The sequence below is a fragment of the Cryptomeria japonica genome, unplaced genomic scaffold (assembly GCF_030272615.1).
Source record: "Cryptomeria japonica unplaced genomic scaffold, Sugi_1.0 HiC_scaffold_228, whole genome shotgun sequence".
Classification (NCBI taxonomy): Eukaryota; Viridiplantae; Streptophyta; class Pinopsida; order Cupressales; family Cupressaceae; genus Cryptomeria; species Cryptomeria japonica.
The window spans coordinates 172,501-192,500 of record NW_026729050.1 but is presented as its reverse complement, the minus strand read 5'-3'; the positions used below and the strand labels follow the sequence as shown (position 1 = coordinate 192,500).

The following is a 20,000-nucleotide window of genomic DNA, read 5'->3' as shown; positions in this document are numbered from 1 at the left end:
CACCTTGGCCAACGTGCGCGACTCGACCGAGCGCGCACTGGCCGAGGTGCACACCGATTTCACCTGGGTGCGCGCGCAGCACCTCGGGCGCACCGGGGTGCGCGCACAACGCCCGGGTTGCACCGTGGCCTGTGTGCTCGGGGCGCCTCGGGTGCGCGCTCGGTGTCGCCCCCGCGCGCGCGGTAGTGCGGGCAGCGCACCCCGGCCCGGCCCGGCCCCGACGAGAACGCAAACGGGCAAAAGGTTTATTCAAATAGCATTGCGACGCCCGGCGAAAAACTAAAAAAGGGTGCAACACCGGGACTTCCCGGGAGGTCACCCATCCCAGTACTACTCCGGCCCAAGCGCGCTTAACTGCGGAGTTCTGATGGGATCCGGTGCACTAACGCTGGTATGATCGCACCCGTTATGAGCTTGTCGCAGTGTGTACTTAGCAAACCGCGACCCACGTGCGAATCCACCCCGGCCACCCACCCCCGTCGAGGTGCACACCCTCCCTCGCGAAGTGCGCCCCGTTCGCCAAGTGTGAGCCCTGCCCGGGTGCGCGCACCTTGCTAGGGCGTCGGGTGTGCACCCGGCCCGGCCTACGTGCGTGCACCTGGACGGGGCGTCGTGTGCGTGCAGTGTCCCGTCTGCAACGCGGTGCCCACACACCACCTCGGGCGCAACGACCTGCGCTCACATGTGGGCCGAGTGCACCTTGGTGCATGTTCGGGGCGCCTCGGGTGCACGCTCGATCTTGCCCCGGTGCACCAAGGCGCTCGGTTTGCCCCGGGTGCGCACTTGGTGCAAGGTGGGCACCCAAAATAGGGATCAAGCACCAAAACACAAGTTTCGGGATGCAAAATGGGACCCAAGGACCACAAATGCGTTCCAAGACCCATGATGGGTCCACGAGAACAAAAATGTGTTCCGAGACTTAATAAACAAATATTGGGTTTTAGGAGAAGAAACATGCTCTGATGCCCAAAACGAGAATCGACCCCGAAAAGGCCACAGGCCAAAAGTGGGATGCGAGACAAAAAAAAATGGGACCCGAGGACCAAAATTGGGTTCCCAGGTCGAAGACAGGGCAACCGGACAAGAAACGACCTCTAAGGCTCGAAATGAGTCCCGACGACTAAAACTTGACAAGAAGCACCCATCAGGCACCCAACTCGACACCCATGGGATGCCGACCCACCCGGGCTTCCACCTAGCACACCTTGGCACCCACCCACCCTCGCACCCAACCTCGCACCCAACTTAGCACCTTTGAACCCACATTGGCACTCACCCTGACCCTGGCACCTTGGAACCCACATTGGCACTCACCTTGACCCTGGCACCCACCTTTGCACTCACCTTGGGACCCACCCTGGCTCCCACCTCGGCACCCACCCAGACACCCACCTTGGTTCCTTGGCACCCACCTTGGATCCTTGGCACCCACCCCAACACCCACCTTGGCACGCAACTTGGCTACTTGCCACCCACCTTGGCTCCTTGACGCCCACCCCGACAACCACCCCGTGACCTACCCTGGCTAGGGTTGGTGCACACCCACCCTGGTGCCCACCTTGGCACCCACCCCATGACCCACCTTGGCACGCACCTTAGTACCCACCCCGTTACCCACCCTAGGACCCACCCCGTGACCCACCTTGGCCAGGGTGGGTGCCTTGGTGCGCACAACTTGCCTGGGCTGCACACCAGGGCGGGCTCAAGATGGCACCCGCGTTCCGTTTTTTTCACTATCTTTCAAAACGGAAATTTTAAAATCTCGTTTTTTTTTTTTTTTTGCCTTTTCTGGAAATTAGTGAAGGCAGCGCATCAAAGGTGCGCAATGCTGGTGCGAACCCGGGAGCGCTCCGATGTGTGCTCCAAGGTGCGGCGTGCACGAAGTCCGAGCCCGGCTTGCCCCGGGTGCGCACCTCGCGTGCACCTTCGCCGGGGTGAGCACCTTGGCTGGGTTGCGCGCCCTGGTGCGCACCAAGGAGCGCTCTGAAGTGTGCTCCAAGGTGCGGCGTGCACGAAGTCGGAGCTCGGTTTGCCCCGGGTGTGCACCTCGGGTGCGCACCTCGCGTGCACCTTCGCTGCGGTGGGCACCTTGGCTGGGTTGCGCGCCTTGGTGGGCACCATGCAGTGCACGAAGTCGGAGCCCGGTTTGCCCCGGGCGCGCACCTCCGCCAGGGTGGGCACCTTGGTGCGCACAACTTGCCTGGGCTGCGCACCAGGAAGGGCTCAAGATGGCACCCGCGTTCCGTTTTTTTCACTATCTTTCAGAACGGAAATTTTAAAATATCGTTTTTTTTTGCCTTTTCTGGAAATTAGTGAAGGCAGCGCATCAAAGGTGCGCAACGCTGGTGCGAACCTGGGAGCGCTCCGATGTGTGCTCCAAGGTGCGGCGTGCACGAAGTCGGAGCCCGGTTTGCCCCGGGTGCGCCCTGGTGGGCACCATGGTGCGCACCAAGGAGCGCTCCGAAGTGTGCTCCAAGGTGCGGCCTGCACGAAGTCGGAGCCCGGTTTGCCCCGGGCGTGCACCGCGGGTGGGCACCTTGGTGCGCATGCCTTGCCTGGGCTGCGCACCAGGGCGGGCTCAAGATGGCACCCGCGTTCCGTTTTTTTCACTATCTTTCAAAACGGAAATTTTAAAATCTCATTTTTTTTTGCCTTTTCTGGAAATTAGTGAAGGCAGCGCATCAAAGGTGCGCACCTCGCTGCCCACCACGGTGCGCAACGCCGGTGGGCACCCGGGAGTGCTTCGAAGTGTGCTCCAAGGTGCTGCGTGCACGTTGTCGGAGCCCGGTTTGCCCCGGGTGCGCACCTCGCGTGCACCTTCGTCGGGGTGGGCACCTTGGCTGGGTTTGCCCCGGCTGCGCTCCGAAGCGGGGTTATTGGAGCGCCGCCTCTTTTTTTGTCGGAGCGTTTGGTGGGGTTTCTCGCATTGGCTCTTCCCAGGCCCGGTTGCCACCCTGGCGCGCACGAAGTCGGAAGTAGGGTTAATTGCCCGGGTGCGCACCTTTGCCAGGGTGGGCACCTTACCTGGGCTGTGCACCAGGGCGGGCTCAAGATGGCACCCGCGTTCCGTTTTTTTCACTATCTTTCAAAACGGAAATTTTAAAATCTCCTCTTTTTTTTGCCTTTTCTGGAAATTAGTGAAGGCAGCGCATCAAAGGTGCGCACCTCGCTGCCCACCTTGGTGTGCTCTGAGGTGCGCACCCGGGAGCGCTACGAAGTGTGCTCCAAGGTGCGGCGTGCACGTTGTCGGAGCCCGGTTTGCCCCGGGTGCGCACCTCGCCTGCACCTTGGCCGGGGTGGGCACCCTGGCTGGGTTTGCCCAGGGTGCGCTCCGAAGCGGGGTTACTGGAGCGCCCCCTCTTTTTTTGTCAGAGCGTTTGGTGGGGTTTCTCGCATTGGCTCTTCCCAGGCTCGGTTGTTGGGTGCGCTCCCACCCTGGCGCGCGCGAAGTTGGAAGTTGGGTTAATTGCCCGGGCGCGCACCTTCGCCAGGGTGGGCACCTTGGTGCGCACACCTTGGCTGGGCTGCGCACCAGGGCGGGCTCAAGATGGCACCAGCATTCCCTTTTTCTCACTATCTTTCAAAACGGAAATTTTAAAATCTCGTTTTTTTTTGCCTTTTATGGAAATTAGTGAAGGCATCGCATCAAAGGTGCGCACCTCGCTGCCCACCTTGGTGTGCTCCGAGGTGCCCACCACGGTGCGCTCCGAGGTGCCCACCACGGTGCGCAACGCCGGTGCGAACCCGGGAGCGCCCCGATGTGTGCTCCAAGGTGCGGCGTGCACGAAGCCGGACCCCGGTTTGCCCCGGGTGCGCACCTCGCGTGCACCTTGGTGCGCACACCTTGGCTGGGTTGCGCGGCCTGGTGGGCACCATGGTGCGCACCAAGGAGCGCTCCGAAGTGTGCTCCAAGGTGCGGCGTGCACGAAGTCCTAGCCCGGTTTGCCCCGGGTGCGCACCTTCGCCGCGGTGGGCACCATGGCGTGCACGAAGTCGGAGCCCGGTTTGCCCCGGGTGCGCACCTCGCGTGCACCTTCGCCGGGGTGGGCACCTCGGCTGGGTTGCGCGCCCTGGTGCGCACCAAGGAGCGCTCCGAAGTGTGCTCCAAGGTGCGGCGTGCACGAAGTCGGAGCCCGGTTTGCCCCGGGTGCGCACCTTCGCCGCGGTGGGCACCCTGGTGCGCACCATGGCGTGCACGAAGTCGGAGCCCGGTTTGCCCCGGGTGCGCACCTCGCGTGCACCTTCGGCGGGGTTGCGCGCCCTGGTGCGCACCAAGGAGCGCTCCGAAGTGTGCTCCAAGGTGCGGCGTGCACGAAGTCGGAGCCCGGTTTGCCCCGGGTGCGCACCTCGCGTGCACCTTCGGCGGGGTTGCGCGCCCTGGTGGGCACCATGGTGCGCACCAAGGAGCGCTCCGAAGTGTGCTCCAAGGTGCGGCGTGCACGAAGTCGGAGCCCGGTTTGCCCCGGGTGCGCACCTCGCGTGCACCTTCGCCGCGGTGGGCACCATGGCGTGCACGAAGTCGGAGCCCGGTTTGCCCCGGGTGCGCACCTCGCGTGCACCTTCGCCGGGGTGGGCACCTCGGCTGGGTTGCGCGCCCTGGTGCGCACCAAGGAGCGCTCCGAAGTGTGCTCCAAGGTGCGGCGTGCACGAAGTCGGAGCCCGGTTTGCCCCGGGTGCGCACCTCGCGTGCACCTTGGCGCGGTGGGCACCATGGCGTGCACGAAGTCGGAGCCCGGTTTGCCCCGGGTGCGCACCCCGCGTGCACCTTCGCCGGGGTGGGCACCTCGGCTGGGTTGCGCGCCCTGGTGCGCACCAAGGAGCGCTCCGAAGTGTGCTCCAAGGTGCGGCGTGCACGAAGTCGGAGCCCGGTTTGCCCCGGGTGCGCACCTCGCGTGCACCTTCGCCGCGGTGGGCACCTTGGCTGGGTTGGGCACCATTGAGCGCTCCGAAGTGTGCTCCAAGGTGCGCACCATGGCCCTCCAAGGTGCGCAGCATGGCGTGCACGAAGTCGGAGCCCGGTTTGCCCCGGGTGCGCACCTCGCGTGCACCTTCGCCAGGGTGGGCACCTCGGTGCGCACACCTTCTCAATGTTTTCTTGCCTTTTCTGGAAATTGGTGAAGGCAGCGCATCAAAGGTGCGCACCTCGGTGTGCTCCGAGGTGCGAACCCGAGAGCGCTCCGAGGTGCCCACGAAGTCGAAAGTCGGGTTAATTGCATTGTTTTCCCCGGGTGCGCTCCGAGGTGCGCAACATCGGTGCGCACCAAGGAGGGCTCCGAAGTGTGCTCCAAGGTGCGCACGATTCGGAGCTCGGTTTGCCCGGGGTGCGCACACCTTGGCTGGGTTGCGCACCCTTTGTGCGCTCCAAGGTGCGCACGAAGTCGGAGCTCGGTTTGCCCCGGGTGCGCACCTTCGCCAGGGTGCGCACCTTGATGCGCACGCCTTGGCTGGGCTGCGCACCTTGGTGGGCGCCATGGTGCGCACCTTTCGTGCGCTCCAAGGTGCGCACGAAGTCGGAGCTCGGTTTGCCCCGGGTGCGCACCTTGGTGGGCGCCATGGTGCACTCCGAGGTGCCCAAGATTGGTGCGCACCAAGGAGCGCTCCGAAGTGCGCTCCAAGGTGCGCAGGTGCGCGCGAAGTCGAAAGTTGGGTTAATTGTCCGGTTTGCCTCGGGTGCGCACCTTGCGTGCACCTTCGCCAGGGTGGGCGCCTTGGTGCGCACACCTTGGCTGGGCTGCGCACCCGGGCGCGCACACCTTGGCACCCGCGTTTCCTTCATTTTAAATTTTTTTTTTTTACAATCTCTCAAGTGGGAAATTCTATAATCTCAACTTTTTTTGCCTTTTCAGGAAACTTTTGAATGGAGCGCATCATTGGTGCGCTCCGAAGTGTGCTCCAAGGTGCGCACCTCTGGTGTGCTCCAAAGCTCTCTCCAGCTGCGTGCACCTGCCCCGGCCGCGCACCCGGCCCCGCCCAGCTTCGCTCACCTGTCCCGGGCGTCTGGTGCGGAACCTTAGAGTAAGAAACATCACCGTGCACCTTGGCCAACGTGCGCGACTCGACCGAGCGCGCACTGGCCGAGGTGCACACCGATTTCACCTGGGTGCGCGCGCAGCACCTCGGGCGCACCGGGGTGCGCGCACAACGCCCGGGTTGCACCGTGGCCTGTGTGCTCGGGGCGCCTCGGGTGCGCGCTCGGTGTCGCCCCCGCGCGCGCGGTAGTGCGGGCAGCGCACCCCGGCCCGGCCCGGCCCCGACGAGAACGCAAACGGGCAAAAGGTTTATTCAAATAGCATTGCGACGCCCGGCGAAAAACTAAAAAAGGGTGCAACACCGGGACTTCCCGGGAGGTCACCCATCCCAGTACTACTCCGGCCCAAGCGCGCTTAACTGCGGAGTTCTGATGGGATCCGGTGCACTAACGCTGGTATGATTGCACCCGTTATGAGCTTGTCGCAGTGTGTACTTAGCAAACCGCGACCCACGTGCGAATCCACCCCGGCCACCCACCCCCGTCGAGGTGCACACCCTCCCTCGCGAAGTGCGCCCCGTTCGCCAAGTGTGAGCCCTGCCCGGGTGCGCGCACCTTGCTAGGGCGTCGGGTGTGCACCCGGCCCGGCCTACGTGCGTGCACCTGGACGGGGCGTCGTGTGCGTGCAGTGTCCCGTCTGCAACGCGGTGCCCACACACCACCTCGGGCGCAACGACCTGCGCTCACATGTGGGCCGAGTGCACCTTGGTGCATGTTCGGGGCGCCTCGGGTGCACGCTCGATCTTGCCCCGGTGCACCAAGGCGCTCGGTTTGCCCCGGGTGCGCACTTGGTGCAAGGTGGGCACCCAAAATAGGGATCAAGCACCAAAACACAAGTTTCGGGATGCAAAATGGGACCCAAGGACCACAAATGCGTTCCAAGACCCATGATGGGTCCACGAGAACAAAAATGTGTTCCGAGACTTAATAAACAAATATTGGGTTTTAGGAGAAGAAACATGCTCTGATGCCCAAAACGAGAATCGACCCCGAAAAGGCCACAGGCCAAAAGTGGGATGCGAGACAAAAAAAAATGGGACCCGAGGACCAAAATTGGGTTCCCAGGTCGAAGACAGGGCAACCGGACAAGAAACGACCTCTAAGGCTCGAAATGAGTCCCGACGACTAAAACTTGACAAGAAGCACCCATCAGGCACCCAACTCGACACCCATGGGATGCCGACCCACCCGGGCTTCCACCTAGCACACCTTGGCACCCACCCACCCTCGCACCCAACCTCGCACCCAACTTAGCACCTTTGAACCCACATTGGCACTCACCCTGACCCTGGCACCTTGGAACCCACATTGGCACTCACCTTGACCCTGGCACCCACCTTTGCACTCACCTTGGGACCCACCCTGGCTCCCACCTCGGCACCCACCCAGACACCCACCTTGGTTCCTTGGCACCCACCTTGGATCCTTGGCACCCACCCCGACACCCACCTTGGCACGCAACTTGGCTACTTGCCACCCACCTTGGCTCCTTGACGCCCACCCCGACAACCACCCCGTGACCTACCCTGGCTAGGGTTGGTGCACACCCACCCTGGTGCCCACCTTGGCACCCACCCCATGACCCACCTTGGCACGCACCTTAGTACCCACCCCGTTACCCACCCTAGGACCCACCCCGTGACCCACCTTGGCCAGGGTGGGTGCACCCACCCTGGTGCCCACCTTGGCACCCACCCATCCTAGCACCCAGCCTGTGACCGGGCTTGGAACCCAACCTTGCACCCGTCTTGGCCAGTGTGGGTGCGCACCCATCCTGGCACCCACGTTGTGACACACCCTTTAACCCACGCACCCTAGCAGCCACGTTGGCACCCACCTTGGAACACAACCTAGCAACTTGGCACCCACCCCGTGACCCACCTTGGCATCCACCATAGCAGTCGCCCACTTGGCACCCACCTTGGAACCCAAGTTGGCACCCACCTCGGCACCCACCTTGACACTTGTGGACCCACCTTGCCACTCACCCTAGCATCGACCCATCCTAGCACCCACCCTGGCACCTTTGCACCCTAGCACTCACCCATCCTAGCACCTAACCTGTGACCCACCTTGACACTCACCCTCGCACCCACCTTGGAACCCAACCTAGCACCCACCCACCCTGACACCAACCCTAGCACCTACCCACCCTTGCACCCACCCTGTGACCCATCTTGGCACCCACCCATCCTACCACTCAACCTATCACCCACCTTCTCACCCACCTTGGCATCCACCTTAGCACCCACCCACACTGGCACCTTGGCACCCACCTCGGGCAAGGTGGGTGCACACCCACCCTGACACCCAATTTAGAACCAACCGAGCATGTTACCCACCTTGGCACCCACATTGCAGCCCACCCTAGTACCCACCCTATGACCCACATTGGCATCCACACCCTAGCACCCAGGCACCTCGACACCCGCCTTGACACGCACCCTAGCACTAAACCTGTGACCCACCTTGGAACTCACCCTAGAACCCACCCACCCTGTGAACCACCTTGGCATCCACCTTAGCACCCACCCACCTTGGCACCCACTCTAGCACTCACCCATCCTAACACCCAACTTGTTACCCACCTTGGCACCCGCCCTCGCGTCCACCTTGAAACCCACCCTAGCACCCACCCACGCAGGAGCCCACCTTGGCACCCAACCTAACACCCACGCATCCTGGCACCCAACTTGTGACCCACCTTGGAACCCACCCTAGTACCCACCTTTGAACCCACTATATCACCAACCCACCTTGGCACCCACCCTATGACCCTCTTTGGAATCCACCCTAGCACGCACCCACCCTGGCACCCACCATGGAGCGCACCCTAGCACCCACCCACCTCGGCACGCACCTCAACACCCACCTTGGTGTGCGCACTGCGCCAACCTCTCAAAGACCCTATGTGGTGCGCTCCAAAGTGTACACCTTTGGTGCGCTCCAAGGTGCGCACCTTTGGTGCACACCGAGGTGCACACCAAAGTGTGCACCGAGGTGAGCACCAAAGTGCACTCCAAGGTGCACACCAAGGCGTGCACCTTTGGTGCGGTCAATGCAAACGAATTCGGAAGTTGGGGTCGATGTCCTAATCGCTGCTGCAGACTACACGTATGAGAATCGGACAAATAGCTTTATATAGGGGAGGTGTTGCGTTTGATGGGTCGACTCCCCTGGTTGTGTGCACTGCACCAACTTCAAAGACCCTGTCTTGTTTAAGAAGTCAAAAGTTGGGGTGGATGTCCTAATCATTGCTGCAGTCTACGCATGTATGAGAATCAGACAAATAGCTTATATAGGGGAGGTGTTGCATTCGGTGGGTTGACTCCCCTGGTTGTGCGCACTGCGCCAACCTCAAAGACCCCGCATAGCAGAAGAAGTCGGAAGTCGGATTTTGGTGAGCACCAAGGCGTGCACCTTTGGTGCGGTCAACGCAGACGAATTCAGAAGTTGGGGTGGATGTCCTAATCGTTGTTGCAGGCTACACATGTATGAGAATCAGACAAATAGCTTATATAGGGGAGGTGTTGGGTTTGATGGGTCAACTCCCTTGGTTGTGCGCATTACGCCAACCTCAAAGACCTTGTTTTCGTTAAGAAGTCAAAAGTTGGGGTCAATGTCCTAATGGCTCCTGTAGGCTACACATGTATGAGAATCGGACAAATAGCTTATATAGGGGAGGTGTTGGGTTTGATGGGTCGACTCCCCTGGTTGTGCGCATTACGTCAACCTCAAAGACCTTGTTTTCGTTAAGAAGTCAAAAGTTGGGGTCGATGTCCTAATTGCTCCTGTAGACTACACATGTATGAGAATCAGACAAATAGCTTATATAGGGGAGGTGTTGGGTTTGATGGGTTGACTCCCCTAGTTGTTCGCATTACACCAACCTCAAAGACCTTGTTTTCGTTTAGAAGCCGAAAGTTGGGGTCGATGTCCTAATTGCTCCTGCAGGCTACGCATGTATGAGAATCAGACAAATAGCTTATATAGGGGAGGTGTTGGGTTTGATGGGTCGACTCCCCTGGTTGTGCGCATTGCGCCAACCTCAAAGACCCTGCATTGCGGATGAAGTCGAAAGTCAGAGTTTGGTGTGCTACAAGGTGTGGTCGAAGGTGCTCACCTAGGTGTGCACCTTTGGAGCGCAGGAAAAGTGCCCTCCAAAAGTGCGCACCTTTGGAGTGCACAAAAGTGCCCTCCAAAAGTGCGCACCTTTGGAGCGCACAAAAGTGCCCTCCAAAAAGTGCCCTCCAAAAGTGCGCACCTTTGGAGCGCACAAAAGTGCCCTCCAAAAAGTGCCCTCCAAAAGTGCGCACCTTTGGAGTGCAGAAAAGTGCCCTCCAAAAAGTGCCCTCCAAAAGTGTGCACCTTTGGAGTGCACAAAAGTGCCCTCCAAAAGTGCGCACCTTTGGAGCGCAGAAAAGTGCCCTCCAAAAAGTGCCCTCCAAAAGTGCGCACCTTTGGAGCGCAGAAAAGTGCCCTCCAAAAAGTGCCCTCCAAAAGTGCGCACCTTTGGAGCGCAGAAAAGTGCCCTCCAAAAAGTGCCCTCCAAAAGTGCGCACCTTTGGAGCGCAGAAAAGTGCCCTCCAAAAAGTGCCCTCCAAAAGTGCGCACCTTTGGAGCGCACAAAAGTGCCCTCCAAAAAGTGCCCTCCAAAAGTGCGCACCTTTGGAGCGCACAAAAGTGCCCTCCAAAAGTGCGCACCTTTGGAGCGCACAAAAGTGCCCTCCAAAAGTGCGCACTTTTGGTGCGCACCAAGGCGCTGGTTCGGTCGTTGCAGGCGAGTTCGGAAGTTGGGGTCGATGTCCTGAGCGGAGGTGCAAACTACACAGGTGTCGGAATCGGACAAATAGCTTATATAGGGGAGGTGTATGCTTCGATGGGTCGACTCCCCAGGTTGAGCGCACCGCGCCAACCTCAAAGACCCTACGGTATGGATGAAGTCGGAAGTTGGGTCCGATGACCGATTCGATTAGTAGGTATGCTCATGAGGTCGGAATTTGGGTCCGATGACCTGCCATGTGCAGGAAGGCGAATGTTGGCACTGTGCGTTGCAAGGTGCACACCAAGGTGCTGGTGCGGTCTTTTTAGTCGAGTTCGGAAGTTGGGGTCGATGTCCTGATCGGAGGTGCAAGCTACACAGGTGTGGGAATCGGACAAATAGCTTATATAGGGGAGGTGTATGCTTCGTTGGGTCGACTCCCCGGGTTGAGCGCACCGCGCCAACCTCAAAGACCCTACGGTATGGATGAAGTCGGAAGTTGGGTCCGATGACCGATTCGATATGTAGGCATACTCGCGAGGTCGGAATTTGGGTCCGATGACCTGCCATGTGCAGGAAGGCGAATGTTGGCACTGTGCGTTGCAAGGTGCGCACCAAGGCGCTGGTTCGGTCGTTGCAGGCGAGTTCGGAAGTTGGGGTCGATGTCCTGATCGGAGGTGCAAACTACACAGGTGTGGGAATCGGACAAATAGCTTATATAGGGGAGGTGTATGCTTCGTTGGGTCGACTCCCCGGGTTGAGCGCACCGCGCCAACCTCAAAGACCCTACGGTATGGATGAAGTCGGAAGTTGTGTCCGATGACCGATTCGATATGTAGGCATACTCGCGAGGTCGGAATTTGGGTCCGATGACCTGCCATGTGCAGGAAGGCGAATGTTGGGACTGTGCGTCGCAAGGTGCGCACCAAGGCGCTGGTGCCGTCGTTGCAGTCGAGTTCGGAAGTTGGGGTCGATGTCCTGGTCAGAGGTGCAAACTACACAGGTGTGGGAATCGGACAAATAGCTTATATAGGGGAGGTGTATGCTTCGATGGGTCGACTCCCCGGGTTGAGCGCACCGCGCCAACCTCAAAGACCCTACAGTATGGATGAAGTCGGAAGTTGGGTCCGATGACCGATTCGATACGTAGGCATATTGGCGAGGTCTGAATTTGTGTCCGATGACCTGCCATGCGCAGGAAGGCGGAATTTGGGTCCGATGACCGAGTTGATGGCGTGCCATGCGCAGAAAGGCGGAATTTGGGTCCGATGACCGAGTTGATGTTGATGGCCCGCCATGCACAGGAAGGCGGAATTTGGGTCCGATGACCGATTTGAAGGCGTGCCATGCGCAGAAAGGCGGAGTTTGGGTCCGATGACCGAGTTGATATTGATGGCCCGCCATGCGCAGGAAGGCGGAATTTGGGTCCGATGACCTGACATACGCATGGAGTCCGACTCGGGGGCCGATGTTCGATTCGATGACTTGCATTGTGGGTAAAGTCGGAAGTTGTGGTCTTTGACCCGATTCGATGACCAGACTTCGGCTGCTTGAGAATCGGACAAATAACTTATATAGGGGAGGTAGTGTTCTCGAGCATCCTCCCCCCGTGCCCGTTTATGTCGATTGATGCTGGTGCTCGACTGGTTGGAGCGCTCGGATGCAAAAATCTTGCACCAGGATTTATCGATTGTGATGGACACGGCAAGTCTCCTGATTGCTATGCAGGAGCTCATCGTGAATCTCTATGCGGCCTTGGTATGGACTCGACCTGCGGAATGGTTCGGCAATGGTAGTCGCTCCAACACGTCCTTGCAATGGCCACAGAGGTGATTCGACTAGAGCTCCAGTCTAGCTTTTGGGTTGCTTGGCGGACTGGTATAGCCGCGATCGAGTTCCGGCCATGAACGTTTTAGATAGCTCTTGGGCTTTCTGGGACGGAAGTCGGAAGTTTGGGCTGTTGTCCGATTTGATGACCATTCTTCGGATGTGTGAGAATCGGACAAATAACTTATATAGGGGACTGTGTTGTCTCACGCAGCCCCCTCCGTGCCCCTCTATCTCGACCGATGTTGGTGCTTGAAAGGGTTGGGATCGCTCGGATTTATAAACGTGCACCACCATTTGTCGAGTGTGAGGGACGCGGCAGGTCTCCTAAATGCTATACGGGCGCTCTCTGAGAATCTCTATCCGGCCTCGACACAGACTAGTCTTGCTGAATGGTTTGGCACTGGTAGTCGATCCAACACGTCGTTGTTGTGGCCGCCTAGGCGATTCGATTCGAGCCCCCGTCTAGCTTTTGGGTTGCTTGGCGGATTTTGCCCTATCCGCAAGTGAGCTCGGTCCCTAAACGTTCGAGAAACCCGATTGCTATGCGCCGACTCTCTTTCTTGCGAGCCTCCATCTAGCTTTTGGGTCTCTACGGAACGGAAGTCGGAATCTGGGACCGTTGTTTGATTCGACGAGGCAGACTACGGTTGTGCGAGAATCGGACAAATAACTTATATAGGGGAGGTGTTGACTGGAGCATTCTCCCCCGTGCCCCTCTAACTCGACCAATGCTGGCGCTCGAACGGTGGTAGCGCTCGGATTTTCGTTGAGCGCCAGCATTGGTCGATTTAGAGGGGCATGCGAGATTCCCGAATGCTATGCGAGGGCTCTAACGGAAATGTCTATTGGTTTCGGTATGGATGCAATTGCGAGTGGTTCGGCAAAGGTAGTCGTTCCGATGCGTCCATGTCGTGGCCAAATCGATAATTCGATTTGAGCCCTCGTATAGCATTTGGGTCTCTCGATGTGATTCCGCATTCCAGTCCCTTTGGGCACTGCTTGAGCCGCATCCCAGGGGGTTCCCTTCCCAATAATCTGCCTCGCAACCCGATTGCTATGCGGTGAGGCTCCTCGGCCGCCTCGGAACTATCTGTGTATCAGACGCATCGCGGGATAAGGGGTTGGCAACGGTAGTCGCCCCAAGCGCGTCCGATGCTTGGACCATTCCGAGGCGGCCCTGAAGCCTCTTCCGTCTAGCCGTTGGGTCCTTCTCGCCGCATCCCTTGCCTCGCACCCCGATTGCTATGCGGTGAGGCTCCTCGGCCGCCTTGGAACTATCTGTGTATCAGACGCATCGCGGGATAAGGGGTTGTCACTGGTAGTCGCCCCAAGCGCGTCCGATGCTTGGACCATTCCGAGGCGGCCCTGAAGCCTCTTCCGTCTAGCCGTTGGGTCCTTCTCGCCGCATCCCTCGACTCGCACCCCGATTGCTATGCGGTGAGGCTCCTCGGCCGCCTTGGAACTATCTGTGTATCGGACGCGTCGCGGGATAAGGGGTTGTCACTGGTAGTCGCCCCAAGCGCGTCCGATGCTTGGACCATTCCGAGGCGGCCCTGAAGCCTCTTCCGTCTAGCCGTTGGGTCCTTCTCGCCGCATCCCTCGCCTCGCACCCCGATTGCTATGCGGTGAGGCTCCTCGGCCGCCTTGGAACTATCTGTGTATCGGACGCGTCGCGGGATAAGGGGTTGTCACTGGTAGTCGCCCCAAGCGCGTGCGATGCATGGACCATTCCCAGGCGGCCCTGAAGCCTCTTCCGTCTAGCCGTTGGGTCCTTCTCGCCGCATCCCTCGCCTCGCACCCCGATTGCTATGCGGTGAGGCTCCTCGGCCGCCTTGGAACTATCTGTGTATCGGACGCGTCGCGGGATAAGGGGTTGTCACTGGTAGTCGCCCCAAGCGCGTCCGATGCTTGGACCATTCCCAGGCGGCCCTGAAGCCTCTTCCGTCTAGCCGTTGGGTCCTTCTCGCCGCATCCCTCGCCTCGCACCCCGATTGCTATGCGGTGAGGCTCCTCGGCCGCCTTGGAACTATCTGTGTATCGGACGCGTCGCGGGATAAGGGGTTGTCACTGGTAGTCGCCCCAAGCGCGTCCGATGCTTGGACCATTCCGAGGCGGCCCTGAAGCCTCTTCCGTCTAGCCGTTGGGTCCTTCTCGCCGCATCCCTCGCCTCGCACCCCGATTGCTATGCGGTGAGGCTCCTCGGCCGCCTTGGAACTATCTGTGTATCGGACGCGTCGCGGGATAAGGGGTTGTCACTGGTAGTCGCCCCAAGCGCGTCCGATGCTTGGACCATTCCGAGGCGGCCCTGAAGCCTCTTCCGTCTAGCCGTTGGGTCCTTCTCGCCGCATCCCTCGCCTCGCACCCCGATTGCTATGCGGTGAGGCTCCTCGGCCGCCTTGGAACTATCTGTGTATCGGACGCATCGCGGGATAAGGGGTTGTCACTGGTAGTCGCCCCAAGCGCGTCCGATGCTTGGACCATTCCGAGGCGGCCCTGAAGCCTCTTCCGTCTAGCCGTTGGGTCCTTCTCGCCGCATCCCTCGCCTCGCACCCCGATTGCTATGCGGTGAGGCTCCTCGGCCGCCTTGGAACTATCTGTGTATCGGACGCGTCGCGGGATAAGGGGTTGTCACTGGTAGTCGCCCCAAGCGCGTCCGATGCTTGGACCATTCCGAGGCGGCCCTGAAGCCTCTTCCGTCTAGCCGTTGGGTCCTTCTCGCCGCATCCCTCGCCTCGCACCCCGATTGCTATGCGGTGAGGCTCCTCGGCCGCCTTGGAACTATCTGTGTATCGGACGCGTCGCGGGATAAGGGGTTGTCACTGGTAGTCGCCCCAAGCGCGTCCGATGCTTGGACCATTCCGAGGCGGACCTGAAGCCTCTTCCGTCTAGCCGTTGGGTCCTTCTCGCCGCATCCCTCGCCTCGCACCCCGATTGCTATGCGGTGAGGCTCCTCGGCCGCCTTGGAACTATCTGTGTATCGGACGCGTCGCGGGATAAGGGGTTGTCACTGGTAGTCGCCCCAAGCGCGTCCGATGCTTGGACCATTCCGAGGCGGCCCTGAAGCCTCTTCCGTCTAGCCGTTGGGTCCTTCTTGCCGCATCCCTCGCCTCGCACCCCGATTGCTATGCGGTGAGGCTCCTCGGCCGCCTTGGAACTATCTGTGTATCGGACGCGTCGCGGGATAAGGGGTTGTCACTGGTAGTCGCCCCAAGCGCGTCCGATGCTTGGACCATTCCGAGGCGGCCCTGAAGCCTCTTCCGTCTAGCCGTTGGGTCCTTCTCGCCGCATCCCTCGCCTCGCACCCCGATTGCTATGCGGTGAGGCTCCTCGGCCGCCTTGGAACTATCTGTGTATCGGACGCATCGCGGGATAAGGGGTTGTCACTGGTAGTCGCCCCAAGCGCGTCCGATGCTTGGACCATTCCGAGGCGGCCCTGAAGCCTCTTCCGTCTAGCCGTTGGGTCCTTCTCGCCGCATCCCTCGCCTCGCACCCCGATTGCTATGCGGTGAGGCTCCTCGGCCGCCTTGGAACTATCTGTGTATCGGACGCGTCGCGGGATAAGGGGTTGTCACTGGTAGTCGCCCCAAGCGCGTCCGATGCTTGGACCATTCCGAGGCGGACCTGAAGCCTCTTCCGTCTAGCCGTTGGGTCCTTCTCGCCGCATCCCTCGCCTCGCACCCCGATTGCTATGCGGTGAGGCTCCTCGGCCGCCTTGGAACTATCTGTGTATCGGACGCGTCGCGGGATAAGGGGTTGTCACTGGTAGTCGCCCCAAGCGCGTCCGATGCTTGGACCATTCCGAGGCGGCCCTGAAGCCTCTTCCGTCTAGCCGTTGGGTCCTTCTCGCCGCATCCCTCGCCTCGCACCCCGATTGCTATGCGGTGAGGCTCCTCGGCCGCCTTGGAACTATCTGTGTATCGGACGCGTCGCGGGATAAGGGGTTGTCACTGGTAGTCGCCCCAAGCGCGTCCGATGCTTGGACCATTCCGAGGCGGACCTGAAGCCTCTTCCCTCTAGCCGTTGGGGCTTTCTCGCCGCATCCCTCGCCTCGCACCCCGATTGCTATTCGGTGAGGCTCCTCGGCCGACTTGGAACTATCTGTGTATCGGACGCATCGCGGGATAAGGGGTTGGCAGTGGTAGTCGCCCCAAGCGCGTCCGATGCTTGGACCATTCCGAGGCGGCCCTGCAGCCTCTTCCGTCTAGCCGTTGGGGCCATCTCGCTGCATCCCCCACCTCGCACCACGATTGCTATGCGGTGAGGCTCCTTGGCCGCCTCGGAACTATCTGTGTATCGGACGCATCGCGGGATAAGGGGTTGTCACTGGTAGTCGCCCCAAGCGCGTCCGATGCTTGGACTATTCCGAGGCGGCCCTGCAGCCTCTTCCGTCTAGCCGTTGGGGCCATCTCGCCGCATCCCCCAGCTCCTCGGCCGCCTCGGAACTATCTGTGTATCGGACGCATCGCGGGATAAGGGGTTGGCAGTGGTAGTCGCCCCAAGCGCGTTCGATGCTTGGACTATTCCGAGGCGGCCCCGCAGCCTCTTCCGTCTACCCTTTGGGGCCATCTCGCCGCATCCCTCGCCTCGCACCCCGATTGCTATGCGGTGAGGCTCCTCGGCCGCCTGGGAACTATCTTCGTATCGGATGCATCGCGGGATAAGGGGTTGTCACTGGTAGTCGCCCCAAGCGCGTCCGATGCTTGGACTATTCCGAGGCGGCCCTGTGGCCTCTTCCGTCTAGCCGTTGGGGCCATCTTGCCGCATCCCTCACCTCGCACCCCCATTGCTATGCGGTGAGGCTCCTCGGCCGCCTTGGAACTGTCTTCGTATCGGAAGCATCGCGGGATAAGGGGTTGTCACTGGTAGTCGCCCCAAGCGCGTCCGATGCTTGGACTATTCCGAGGCGGCCCTGCAGCCTCTTCCGTCTAGCCGTTGGGGCCATCTCGCCGCATCCCCCACCTCGCACCCGGATTGCTATGCGGTGAGGCTCCTCGGCCGCCTTGGAACTATCTTCGTATCGGACGCATCGCGGGATAAGGGGTTGTCACTGGTAGTCGCCCCAAGCGCGTCCGATGCTTGGACTATTCCGACGCGGCCCTGTGGCCTCTTCCGTCTAGCCGTTGGGGCCATCTCGCCGCATCCCCCACCTCGCACCCCGATTGCTATGCGGTGAGGCTCCTCGGCCGCCTTGGAACCATCTTCGTATCGGACGCATCGCGGGATGAGGGGTTGTCACTGGTAGTCGCCCCAAGCGCGTCCGATGCTTGGACCATTCCGAGGCGGCCCTGAAGCCTCTTCCGTCTAGCCGTTGGGGCCTTCCCGCCCCATCCCTCGCCTCGCACCCCCGATTGCTATGCGGTGAGGCTCCTCGGCCGCCTTGGAACCATCTGTGTATCGGACGCATCGCGGGATAAGGGGTTGGCACTGGTAGTCGCCCCAAGCGCGTCCGATGCTTGGAGCATTCCGAGGTGGCCCTGAAGCCTCTTCCGTCTAGCCGTTGGGGCCTTCCCGCCCCATCCCTCGCCTCGCACCCCGATTGATATGCGGTGAGGCTCCTCGGCCGCCTTGGAACTATCTGTGTATCGGACGCATCGCGGGATAAGGGGTTGGCACTGGTAGTCGTCCCAATCGCGTCCGATGCTTGGACCATTCCGAGGCGGCCCTGCAGCCTCTTCCGTTTAGCCGTCGGGGCCTTCCCGCCGCATCCCTCGCCTCGCATCCCGATTCCTATGCGGTGAGTCTTCTCGGCCGCCGCGGAACTATACCTGTTATTGCTACTGCATCCTTCGGCTGGTAACCTCCTCTGCCGCCTTGGAACGTTCTCTTTGTCGGACGCGTCGCGGGATAAGGGGTTGGCACTGGTAGTCGCCCCAAGCGCGCCCGATGCATAGACCGCTCCGAGTTGACCTTGCTTTCAGCCTCTCACATGCATAGACCTCTCTGAGTCGACCCTGCAGCCTCTCACGTTTAGCCTTTGGAATCTCGCCTCACAACATGATTGCTATCCTTGATGCATCCCTTGCCTCGAGCCCTGATTGCTTTCTTGGCTGCATCCCTCCTCTCCTCACAGCCCGGTTGTCATCACTGCTTCATCCGTCGCTTCATGCATTCTGGCTGCTGGGCCCTTCCCACCGCACACCTCGATTGCTATCTCTTCTGCATCACACACCCCGATTGCTATCTCTGCTACATCCCTCGGCTCTCACTTCTGCATCCTTCGCCTCCCACCTCGATTGCTATCAATGCTGCATCCGTAACCTCACACCCCGATTGCTATGCGGGGAGGCTCCTTGGCCGCCTTGGAAATTTCTGTGTGTCGGACGCACCGCGGGATAAGGGGTTGGCACTGGTAGTCGCCCCAAGTGCGCCCGATTCTTAGACCGCTTCGAGGTGACCTCGTAGCCTCTTTCGTCCAGGCTTCCTGCCTTCAACGCCCTTTTTACACCTCGATTGCTATGCGCGGGCTCGTTGGCGTCTATCACCTCTCTGCGAAGAGTGGCACGATGATTGTTGGGGTAAATCGTAGCAGTCCGATCTCTGGCCTTGGGCCATTGTGAGGGCTGATCGATTTCCTGTGCGCATCTCGTGTTCGCCCAGTAACAGACTCGACGACTTGTAATCGGTCTTGTTCCCGATTGTTCCTGGAGGTAGTCTTCGGAACTCTTGGATTTGACCTGTCACTCGAACTGTCCTCTTCCGAGGATGCTTGTGTGTGTGTGCTTGTGCCATTTCCTTGGCGGTATTAACGAGATATTAAAGAGCGGAGTGAGCGCCTCGCCCAGCTATGTTTGGGGCTCTCACTCCCTTACCCGGTGTGCGACCGCTTTGCACGTAGGTTGCGGAGCATCGCGACTCTTTCGATGTTTGGCGGTTGTCTTCCGGTGATGCGTTGGTCCCGAAGTGCACGTTACTAGCATTTCTGCCATTGTTCTCGATCTTTGGCACGTTCCTTCGTTGCAATTGGATATATATCTCCGTTTATACGCGCAGGCTTCTCCCGCCTATTCAGCGCTGTCCCACTCTCAGCACTCTCGTGGTCTCCTTGGCTTCTCTCTCCCGTGAGCGAGCTCTCTTCTCGAGTCTTTTCCATGTCCCATGGAGGTTGCCTTGCGAAATTCGGGCACACAAACGTGACCGGATAAGAGCGGAATTGCCTATGAGGAGAAGCTCACCTTAGGGAGCAGCAATGCCGAGTGTTTCGACAGAGGGTAGAGGGGGCGTTGTTTGGGCGGTTGCACAAAAGAGTGCTACGGTTGCACTGAAGGTTGCTTCTTCGTCTCCGACGAACTCTTCGAGGCAAAAAAGCTTGTATACGGGGTCGAGGTGGGACTGTTCGTGCGAGTTGCGCCACCAAAAGTGCGTAGGGGGCATATACCTGGG

At 60.1% G+C, this 20,000-nt stretch overlaps 2 non-coding genes across 2 annotated transcripts; both read right to left on the bottom strand.

The window, feature by feature from the left end:
* Window positions 1–286: 286 nt before the first annotated feature.
* On the bottom strand, window positions 287–405 carry LOC131868989 (5S ribosomal RNA). Its single transcript, XR_009367386.1, has one exon. It is a non-coding gene; the product is annotated as a 5S ribosomal RNA (ribosomal RNA).
* A 5,914-nt stretch (window positions 406–6,319) lies between these two features.
* LOC131868994 (5S ribosomal RNA) lies at window positions 6,320–6,438 on the bottom strand. The gene has a single exon (XR_009367391.1). It is a non-coding gene; the product is annotated as a 5S ribosomal RNA (ribosomal RNA).
* Window positions 6,439–20,000: the final 13,562 nt, after the last annotated feature.